The following is an 11,920-nucleotide window of genomic DNA, read 5'->3' as shown; positions in this document are numbered from 1 at the left end:
TGGGGGCCCGCGGTTCAGGCGGCCTGTGGCTGCAGCATTGTGTTCTGTGAGCCCTGTGTCCCGTCCCCTGGAGAGCCTCCACTCTGCTGCTCTTCTAGGTGGTTTCTTCACCCGCTGCTGGGTGCACCTGCCACCTCAGTGAGGGCGCATCTGCCACACATCTGCTGGGTACCAGGCAGTGTACTGTCGTCCTCGTCGTCCTCGTCGTCTTGTTATTGAGTTAGCAAAGCCACCCAGAGGGCCAGCAAGCTCCGTTGTCTCATCATTCTGCAGAGCGGGCAATGGAACCTCTGAGGAATGTTTCTCAAGGCTCACAGAAGACACAAAACCGTCTCGTTAGTCACCAGCACTGCCATTTGGACTGTGCTTGCTAAATAAGCTTAGAGTTGTGCGGCCTTGAGTGAGTCCCATTCCTCTCTATTTGCGCCCCACCCAGTCCCTCCAGAACCTTCTTCACACCAACTCCCAACCCACAATTCAGAGCAAAGCGGAGCGTGAAGTCAGAGATAAAATGTGCAGCCCTGATGGGAGAAGACTCAAGTGCAGAAAGGGCGACAGATAATCACCACGACCTTAGCACAGACAAGAGCTACAGGCCAGAGATAATTCCCGACTCATGCCAGAGTCACTCCAGAGCTATTCATGGATGCTCAGGCTTGTGTGGGACAGAGCTACCACAGTCAGGGGCTGTCCTGTCACTGGTGAGCCCCTAGATGTTTCCCTTCTCTGTTTCTTACAAACAACATTTCACTGAAACCCTTATAGTACCTCTCCACACACCGCAATCCGCATTTCTGCAGTATCACTTTAGAGGTGCGGAATTATACGCCCACTGTGTATTTTGATAGATGAACCTTCTGGACATAAAGCATCGATATATCCATTATGATTGCCATATCTGGGCCAATACATGATATTATCAGGTTTTTACATCTTTTGCTGAACAAAAACCTTGTGGTTTTAATGTGACTTGTTCTGATCACTGGTTAGACATGCCAGGCGCTGGTTAGTTGAGTCTCTCCTCTTGTCCCCCGTAGCCTTGTGGATTCTCCAAAGCACATGTGTCCCCTGCATACACTCTCAAGTTCTTGACGCACACCTGCCTCCCTGGCTCCTCAGACCTGGACCTCCTCTAGCAGGCCACCTGCGGTGCCTCACACCCTCAGGCTAATCTTCCCAGTCCCTGGAGTCGGCCTCCAGGCTCACCATGAGGAACCCAAGAAGCCAAAGGATTTCTCTGACTCCAGTTTGTTCAGTGAGAAACAGTTCAAGCAGGAGATGATTTCCAAAAGGGTTCTCTGTTGTTTTTTAAGGTCAAATGCTTCCTAGTATGTTTAGGGATATTTGTTTACACTGTGTGAAGATGTATCACTGTGATTGGTTTAATAAAGAGCTAAGTGGCCAATAGCTAGGTGGGGTTTCCGGGGAGGGAGAAAACTCAAGGTAGAAGAGAGGTGGAGAGACACCAGGGTGACACTGAAGAGGTCAGACATATGGTACAGAGGAGTAATAACCAAGCGACGTGGCAGAACATAGATTAATAAAAGCAGGTTAATTTAGGTTATAAGAGCTAGTAGGACAAGCTTAAGCTGATGGCCAAGCTTTCATAATTAGTAAGAATTCTCCGTGTCGTTATTTGGGGGCTGACAGTCCCACAAAGAAGGTCTGACCACATGAGTAGGCCTAGAGAGATGGCTCAGCCGTTACGAGCACTTGGTGCTCCTACACAGGACCCGTGTTCAGTTCCAGCATCCACATTTTAGGCCACCCTTATGCACTTGTACATATATTCACAGGAACACATACATAAATAAAACATAAAATCTTTTTTAAAAGCTTCCTAAACCTCAAACAGTAATAAAATTTCATGAAATTTCAATGAGGCAAGTGGAAATGGAGATCTCAGTTCTTCCACAGCTTCGAATGTCAGTGTGGGCGGTCTGTTTAAACCCAGGGCTGGGGAGACAGCTTAGCCAGCAGAGTGCTTTCTGTACAAGCTGGAGGGCCTGAATGAAATCCCCGGAACCCATGTAAAGTGTGGGCACCATGGCATGCACTTGTTTTACATTGTGTGTAGGAGGGTGTTTGTTGGTTATGATTCTGGGCTTTTGGTTTTGTAAGACAGGGTCTCTCTATTATATAGCTCTGGCTGTCCAGAGACTCACTCTGTAGACCAGGCTGGCCTCGAACTCACAGAGATCCACCTGCCTCTGCCTCCAAAGTGCTGGGATTAAAGTTGTGTGCTACCACACCAGGCCTGATGACACATGCTTATAATCCCAGCGCTGGAGAGCTAGACAAGGTGATCCCTGAGTCTTGCTGGCTAGCCTAGTTGGTGAGCTCCAGGCCAATGAGAGACTTATCTAAAAAAAAAAAATAAAAAATGGATGGTGTTCTGAGGATGAGGTTGTCTGTAGCTGGAGTCTTCTCCAGTCCTGCCTGGCCCACAGTCAGGACAAATCTCTCTCACCCTCCAGTCCACGGCCACTTTGACCCAACAGAGTAAGCACATAGAGACTTACATTGTTTAAACTGTTTGGCCTAATGGCTCAGGCTTCTAGCTATCCAGTTCTTACATCTTAAATTAATCCATTTCTATAAATCTATACCTTGACACATGGCTCGTGGCTTACCGGCATCTTCACATGCTGCTTGTCATGGCGGCAGCTGGCAGTGTCTCCTCCCATCTTCCTGTTCTCTCAAGTCTCCTCTCTGTTAGTCCCACCTATACTTCCTGCCTGGCCACTGGCTAATCAGTGTTTTATTTATTGACCAATCAGAGCATTTGACATACAGACCATCCCACAGCAGTTGTCTTCTGGTATCCATGTGTACACACGTGTGTATGCACCTGCATACACACACATGAACAAAATGCACACATACATAAAAATAAAATAGAGACCCAAAGGTCTTTTTTTTAAATCTTATTTAAATGTCCAAAATGAATCACCCAGGTGATTAGATCTAATTTGAGAGAATCATCAGAATCCTATAGGTACCTCCAGTAGGTTAGCCAAAAGACAAAACATGTTACATGAAATTCCTTTTGAAAAATTTTTACTTACTCTGACAATTTCATAGCTGTATGCAATGTATCTTGATCATATGCTCCCTCCACTCCTCTTGGACCCCTGCAAACCTCCACATACACCTGCTCCTCTACCTTCATGTTCCTGCCCCACTCCAGCTAGGGGCAGATCCTCATGAGCCCTTCCCCTCCACACTGGAACCATTGACTAGCTTGATCTTGTGCAGGTAACCACAGCTCCTTGGGGCCACGGCGCTGTGGGGCCATGGGTACAATGGTCCTGTTACAACCAGAAGCCAGTATTCCATAGCGCTCTCCACCATCCTCCAGCTCTGACATCCTTTTTACCTCCTCTTCCACAATACTCCCTGAGCCTTGCAGAACTGACATGGATGCCTCGTTTAGGGCTGAGCACTTAACATAGTTTTCTCTGCACTTCAAGCATTTATAAATCTCTGCACTAACTGCTGCTCACTACAGCTTCTCTGACCAAGGTTGAGAGCAACACTAATCTATAGATTTCAGCATAAATATTTAGAAGGCAGTTTGACAAACATGTCTGGTTAGCAGGACAATAGGCTCTCCTCCCTAGAGCCTCTGGTCTCCTGAATCTTGGCTTTTGACCAGGTGTACAGTATGAGATGTGAATTCTCTCTTGTAGCACAGATGTCAGACACAATCAGAAAGCATTGGTTACCTCTGTAACAATCATGCCATTACTGCCTCCATAGGCACATCTTGCTTGGCAAGTTGGTATGATAGCATGAAGGGTCCCTACTGTGATGACCCCCCCCCCGCCCCCAGCAGCCTGCATAACACTTTTTGACACTATGGAAGCTAGCCAGCAGGGAAAAACTTTCTGGGTCAGTTCCAACCTGATTTCTCAACATGCTGTAAACAGAGTGTGCTGTGTCTTCAGCAATAGGATCTTACCATCTAGTTCTGGTGGGCAACCAAGAGGAATGGCAATGACCTATACTGGGGGCTCTCTGGGACCCCTGTGACCAATACTCATGTAGAGGTACCCACATTGGCACTAAGACTTTTTTCTATTAAGAAATTTTTTATTCATTCCACATACCAACCACAGATACCCCCTCCTCCCTCTCCCCATTACCTCCCCAGCCTTCTCCCACCAGCCCACTCCTCATCCCCTCCTCCAAAAAGGTATGGCTTCCCATGGGGAGTCAGCAAAGCCCAGCACATTCAGCTGAGGCAGGTCCAAGGCCTTCCCCCTGCATCAAGGCTGTGCAAGGTGTTCCACTATAGGCAATGGTCTCCAAAAAGCCAGTTCAAGCACCAGGGATAGATCCTATTCCCATTGTCAGGGGCCCCTCAAACAGACCAAGCTACACAACTGTCTCCCCCATGCAGAGGGCCCAGTCCAGTCCCATGCAGGCTCCACAGCTGTCGGTCCAAAGTTCATGAGTTCCCACTGGCTTGGTTCAATTGTCTCTGTAGGTTTCCCCATCATGGACTTGATGCCCCTAGCTCATAGAATCCTTCTTCCCTCTCTTTGACTGGACTTCCTGAGCTTGGCCTGGGGTTTGGCTGTGGATCTCTGCATCTGCTTCCATCAGTTACTGGATGAAGGCTCTATGATGACAGGGTAGTCACCAATCTGATTACCAGAGTAGGCCAGTTCAGGCACCCTCTCTACTACTGCTAGTAGTTTAAGGTGGGGTCATCCTTGTGTATTCCTGGGAACTTCCCTAGCACCCTGTTTCTCCCTATCCCTGTGATGTCTCCCTCTATCATGCTATCTCTTTCCTCGCTCTCTTACCCTATCCCTGTTCCAGCTCAACCATCCCATTTCCTCATGTTCTCATCCCCTATCCCTCACCCTCCATTGCACCCCCCCTCCCCAGTTTACTCATGAAGATCTCATCTATTTCCCCTTCCCAGGGCGATCCATGCATCCCTCTTAGGGTCCTCCTTGTTACCTAGCTTCTATGGAGCTGTGGGTTGTAGTCTGGTTATCCTTTGCTTTACATCTAGTATCCACTTACGGGTGAGTACATACCATGTTTGTCTTTCTGAGTCTGGGTTACCTCACCCAGGATGATATTTTCTAGTTTTATACATTTGCCTGCAAATTTCATGCTGTCACTGTTTTTTACTGCTGAGTAGTACTCCATTGTGTATATGTACCACAGTTTCTTTATCCAGTCTTCGGTTGAGGGGCATCGAGGTTGTTCCCAGGTTCTGGCTATTATGAATAGTTGAACAAGTGGGCACTAAGACTTTCATTTGATGGCCATGTCTTCTGGGGGAAGCACTACCACCCATGCTGAGCACCTCCATTCCAATTCTGTTTTTTTAAAAGTTGGGTATTTTAGTTAGCTTACACAATAGTGAGCTTCCTTCCATAAGGCTTTTTTATACATCCTTAGTTTTGGTTAACCTTTCCTCTACCCCTCTTCTTCCTATCCCCTAGCTCCCATCCTTGCTTGAGCCTTTTAAACCCAAGTACCCTTCCCCAGTTTCAAATCACCTGTGACACATAATTCTTGATGTAGAAAAGAGCCCAGATGCTCACTTCCTCCAGTCTTTCATTACATAGTTAAGGAATCAGACTCAGAGATAAAGGTAACCTGTTAGGGTCATGTAAGGAAGTTAGAGATGGAGTGGGCAAAATTCCCCTGCCTCGGCATCCTCTTTGCATTGTTATCTGTCACTCTGATATGGTAGGTCAGGTACTAAAGAATTTTCCCAAGAGTTCTTCTACTTAAGTTAAGCCCTGGGACCCACAGATCTTTGGAAGCCACAACAGTAACATAAACTGTATGTCCCACAGATGATTACATAAACAATGCCTTTAAATCAAGCTGTCATATCATATCATGCCCCCATTTTGATGGCAAGAGAAAGGAATGTTATTATCATTTTCTTTTAAACATCAACTCTTCCACTAGAGCAACAGAATTGATTAAAATAAGGCTTCCAGAAAGGGCATGCCTGCTTCATTTGCATTCTACCCTCAAATTAAAGGAATACTGGGATGCAATTATATTCCTTATTACAACAGCCTAATGTGACCTTTTATGTCTCCTTCCTTCAGTTCACAGGTGGCATTTCTCCCGAGACTGCCTCGGGAATTCTGGGCTTTGATAAGAAAAACAAAACAAAACAAAAATGGCGAGTTCCTCTTTTCTCCAGCAGTGCCAATCATCACGTTAGAATGCCTGGCCCTCCCCTTGTGGATTCTGCAGATGGTTCACGTTTCTTGATGACCCAGGCTGCTCTTCTTGGAGGACGTTTTGGTGGTGGAGCATGCATTCAACATTCTCCTCAAGTGCTGACAGCATCTGAAGGGGCAGAACAGTGGGGAACAAGGTGGCTTTCCAGCTCATGAGCAGGAGGAGGGCAGCGTGTACAAATGTCCCTGAACAGAAGGAAGGTGGTGCTTCACAGAGGGGACATGGTTTGTTTTGAGCAGAGTCTTGAAGGGATGATCCCCCAAGAAGAGGTGGAGAGACATTTTGGGCAGAGGCTGCAGCAAGTGGAAAGGCACAGGTGGATGAATATCAGGGTGCAACGGTCAGGCCTCAAGCAGAACACTTCTAAATCTGACTCTAGGGACACGAGCAGTCACACACACTGCATCTGGACTTTGTGCAGCAGACTATGGAGACGCCATGACAGGAAATGTCTCTGTCAGAATAAAAGCACAAGTCGATAAGCTGCACCGGCATCCATATACCTGTGTTTCACACACCAAGCCAGACTTCTGTCAGAGCAACTTTTTGTTCCTGCCTCTGGGCTGTTGGTCCTGCTATTCCCTCAGACTGGGGTGGTTTTCTACCAGGTCTTTCTCAAATACCCCTCCCCTCCACTGCCCACTCTGTTCTCATGCATTCCCTGTGCAGCTCCGTCTCAGGAGTTATCATAACCTCAACCCGCCTAGTTTTGTGTTCACCTGTGTGTACTGCCTCCCACGTGTTTGTCACTTATGACTGCATGGCAACCGCAGACTGTAAAATAGTGGTTGGCAGAATAATTAATGTATCCCCAGAGTTCACCTGCAACTCCACCGCCTTCCTCCCACTGAACAGAGCATGTATGAATATAAATGAGCAAGCATGGTATCATTTAATCACAATATGTATGCCCAATCCATACTCCAGACCAAGTAAAGCTGAATCTCATGGGATGGATACAGATATCAGTATTCCAAAAGCGGTGTTTTGTAGAAGGTAGAGATGCAGCCAAGAGAGGTTAGGGAGGGGTAAAAGGGCAAGGGTGAGGGCCAGACTATTATGGGGTATGGGAATGCATTCAGGAACCTCTGAAGGTTTTGATTAGCATAGGCCCATGCAGCGTAGCAGAGGGTGGAATGGCTGGGGAGAAGGTGCTTTTAATGTGCATCCCGGGCTTAAAGCCTGATGACCCTGAAGGGCAAGAGCATGGCCATTGGAGCCAGGCGTTGGGCATTGCTTCCCAGATCTACCATGTCATGTGGGTGAAGGAATTCCACACTTGCAAATTTCAGTAACTTTTTCTGAGAGAGTTTCATCTAGCCTTGTCTGCCCTTGAACTTGTTATGCAGCTGAGGATGGCCTTGATCTTCTATGATCATACTTCCTGTCTCCACCTGCTAAGTGCTGGGATTACAGGTGTGTGGTAGCATGGTGGTTTGAATAGGAATGCTGCCACAGACTCACATTTGAATGCTTGGCCCATAGGCAGTGGCACTACTAGGACGTGTTGTAGCTAGAGTTTTCCTGCCTGGCCCACAGTCAGGACAAATCTTTGTCACCTGCCAGTCCCACAGCTGCTCAGACCCAACCAAGTAAACACAGAGACTTATATTACTTACAAACTGTATGGCCGTGGCACGCTTCTTGCTAACTGTTCTTATAGCTTAAATTAATCCATTTCCATAAATCTATACCTTGCCACATGGCTCGTGGCTTACCGGCAACTTCACATGCTGCTTGTCCTGGCGGTGGCTGGCAGTGACTCCTTCTGCCTTCCTGTCCTTTCTTTTTCTCCTCTCTGTTAGTCCCGCCTATACTTCCTGCCTAGCCACTGGCCAATCAGTGTTTTATTTATTGACCAATCAGAGTAATTTGACATATAGACCATCCCACAGCAACGTGGGGCCTTGATGGAGGAAGAGTGCCATCAGGGGGTGGGCCTTGAGGGCTCACAAGCTCAAGCCAGTTTTCTGCTGTTTGTGGATCTAGATGTAGAACTCTCAGCTCCTTCTCTAGCACCATGTCTGTCTGCATGCCAATATGCTTGATATAGACTAAACCTCTGAAGCTGTAAGCCAGCCCCAATTAAATGTTTTCCTTTATAAGAATTACTGTGGTCATGGTGTCTCTTCCCAGCAACAGAAACCCTAACTGAGACACATGGTTTGAATGGGAAATGTTGCTCACAGACTCAAGCATTCAAACACTCGATCCCTAGTTGGTGGTGCTGTTTGGAGAGGTTATTAGGAGGTGCAGGCCTGCTGGGGGAAGTGCATCACGGGGGTGGGCCTTGAGAGTTTGAATGCTCATGTCACTTCCAGTCCACTCTCTCCCTCCTGCTGTTGGTTGAGGATGTGATCTCAGCTTCCTGCTCCTGTGGCCAGCCTGCTGCTCACTGTGCTGCTCACTATGCATGCCTCTCTACCACAGTAGCCTCTTACCTCTGGAACCATAAGTCAAGCAAAACCTTTCTTCTATAAGCTTCCCTGGTCATGGTGCTTTATTACAGCAACGGGAAAGTAACTAATATAGAAGTTGGAACCACAGAGGGGGCTGTTGCTGAAGCCTGACCACGTTGTTTATCGGAGGAATATGAAAGACTTTGGAACTTCGGGTGAGAAAAGTGCTTGACTACAGTGAGCAGAACTTAATGGGGCATCCTAGGAGGATCCTGGAAGAGGGTAGTGCCGAGAGAGTCCTGGCTCAGGCGGCTTGTGAGGGAAGCAAGGGATTTGACAGCAGCTGTGATATTTTGCCAAAGAATCTGGCTATCTTCTGCCCTTGTCCTAAGAACTTGCCTGAGGCTAAATTAAAAAGCAATCTCTTTGGAGGAGAAAATTTCCAGATTGTGATACTGCTTCCTCTTCCTGCTGCCATGCCTCCATTTGCTGCCATACCTCCCCAACACGATGGACTCTTACTTCTCTGGAACTGTAAGCCCAAATAAACTGTCCCTGCTATGGGTTGCATTGGTCATGGTGTTTTATCACAGCAACAGTAAAGTAACAAGGCATGTGCCAACACACTGGGCTTTTCATTATTACAAAAAGAAGTGACTTGGGATTTATATTACAAATGCTTAAGACTCATCAGGACAGCACAACTCCAAATGAGATTTTCCTATGTGGTAGAAACGATTTGTCTTGTTTAGTTGTTTTTTTTTTTTTTAATTGACATTGTGTTTTGAGACAAGGTCTCACTCTGCAGCTCAGGTTTCACTTGAAGCCTGCAGTGATCCTCCTGCCTCAGCCTTCCCAATGCTTGGATTATAGGCACAAGGCACCAGACTTAGCTGTTGTATGCAACTCTTGAAAACCCAAGGACTTCATGGCCTGTTTCATGGCATAAGAGTACAACCTTCATTACACCAAAGTCTTTCACCCAGGATTTGGCACCTGTAAGGAAACAATTTAATGTGAATGAATTAAGCACATTTCTACATAGAAGGAATTTGTTTGGGGGAGTGAGCATGAGCTTTGGAAAGATAAATGTAGTGGTCAATTAGCCATTTCCTAGATGTCTGTCATGCAGTGGGGCATCAGGACATAGAAGGTAAAATAAGATAGACATTTAGCCTTTGTAGTTTGGGAACAAGGGAGGTAACATCCAGTGCCGAGACACTCATATCACATGTGTTCGGATGCTGCTAACACCGCATCTGTCAACATTGCAGGCTGCATGTTGTGTGTAATTCACCAAATACACATGGCCACACCAGACAGTAGATATCATCTCTGTGCTCCTCATCTCTAAGGTATAGTGCAGTTAAGAGCCTTGTGTAGGGTCACAGCTGTGCAGTGGTAGAGCCTGCATCCAATCCAAACCACGGGATTCCAGAGCTCTTATGCTCAGCTATCACACAGTACACCGTGTCACGGGAACAATGGGGCAGGAAAGACCACTTCTGGATGTAGGAAGACAATGCTTCCTGGGGAAGACACACTAGTGTCTGTCTTGAGAGATGGCTAGAGGTTCAAGAGGCAGGGAGGGGAGAAGGATGGTTTCCTGGCAAGATAGCAGCCATATAGACTTAAACTTTGGAAAGCATCTAGACTCCTGGATCTGACGGCACAGGCCTGTAATCCCAGTTACTCAAGAAGCTTAAACAGGAAGATCACCAAGTTCAAGGCAGGCCTGGGCTACAGTGAATTCAACGCCAGCCTGAGCAAGTTAGTTAAGATCATGTCTCAAACACGAAAAGTAAAAATCTGACTGGGAATGTAGCTTGGTGGGAAGGCTTAATTAGCATACAGGAAGTCCTGGGTTTGACCCCCAGCACCGGAAAAAAAAGTGGAAAGCAATCTAGGCCCTCTCTAGAGCACAGGGCTCATCATCAGATGAAGATAAACATGGCCAACCTAGGGCGGATTATGGAGAGTCAGAACGCCAGCAAGCGTTTGTGCTTTCCTTCGCAGGGGGCCACTGAAGGTTCGGGGCAGCAGAAGCACACACAGCCAACTGCGAGATGGACTGGACCACGGTTAGAAAACTGTTTCAATAATCCAGGCCAGGGAAACAAAGCAGCAGCCTAGGGCGAGGACAGGGAGATAAAGAGGAAGCAGCCAATGTGAGGCCACAGAAGAGACTCGGCAGGGCTTGGTGTTGGGTTGTGAGCGGGAGAGGAAGAAGCAGAAGGAGCCAAAGATGCGTCTCATGTTTTGACACTGGGAGGATGGAGACAGTGTGGACTCAGATAGGGAAGACAGGAACGGGCTTGGCAGGGGGAAGGGCAGATAGGTTTCCTTTGGGAATGCAAGGAATTGGTCCCACTCTCCTCAAGCCAAGCCAGAGTTCCTGCCATTTGACACCCTGCTCAGGGACCTTCACGCTAACGGCTTTCCAATTGTCCTGTGACCTTTTACCTACTGACATCGAGACATGCATTTGTTGTAAGAAATTATTATCTTTAACTGCCTAGACTTTCTGTCCTAGAAGGCTGTGGTGTGTGATCCCATCAAGAAGGGTACAGGAAAGCCCAGCGCGGGTTCCTTTGTTCAAGGAATTCAAAGCAAGGTGGGGAGGGTGGGGGACAGAGCTCCTGTCCAACTTGGGTAAAAGTTAAAACATCCTAGAATTGAATTTGAAGACATTAACAGTTTGGGCTGCATTGTTGTATTTCTACAGAAGCAGGTTAGCATTTGGGGAGTCACTGGCACTCCACAGGCCACCTGAAGCAAGCTAGATCAAGCCAGCTTCTTGTACCCTACAAACGGTTTATCCTTTTGTTACCCAATGAGGTGTCAGTAGTCTGCTCTTAGAAAGCTTGGTCTCACTTCAGACCTACTGACCAGAATCGTCCCTGTGCTGCGTGTGCACTTACATAGGGCTGTCTACAGGCTTCGCTGTCGGCTGGAACCGGTTCAGATCTCAGCTTAGCCACCTCCTGCTCAGCTAGAAAGCGACCTTCGGACTGGCTTCCATATACAAAATCAGCTCAGAGCCTTATACCTTGGTTTCACCTCAAGGGAGTTTTCAAACCCCTGTCAGTCCACATCACAGATCAAGGAAATCAGAACTTCTGGAGGGTGGGACCCAGATACCAGTATTTACAGGTTTCTAGATAATTCAATGGGTATCCAAGGCTATGAACTGCAAAAGGTGTTAATGGATGAGTATGGCCATCAGGACCAGAAAACCCTTCACTTGTACCCTGTATGCACTTCTCGAGGGGGCGGGGCCCTCTTCACCC

The sequence above is a fragment of the Peromyscus maniculatus genome, chromosome 4, assembly GCF_049852395.1.
Source record: "Peromyscus maniculatus bairdii isolate BWxNUB_F1_BW_parent chromosome 4, HU_Pman_BW_mat_3.1, whole genome shotgun sequence".
NCBI lineage: Eukaryota > Metazoa > Chordata > Mammalia > Rodentia > Cricetidae > Peromyscus > Peromyscus maniculatus.
Note: the sequence above shows the minus strand (reverse complement) of the source record.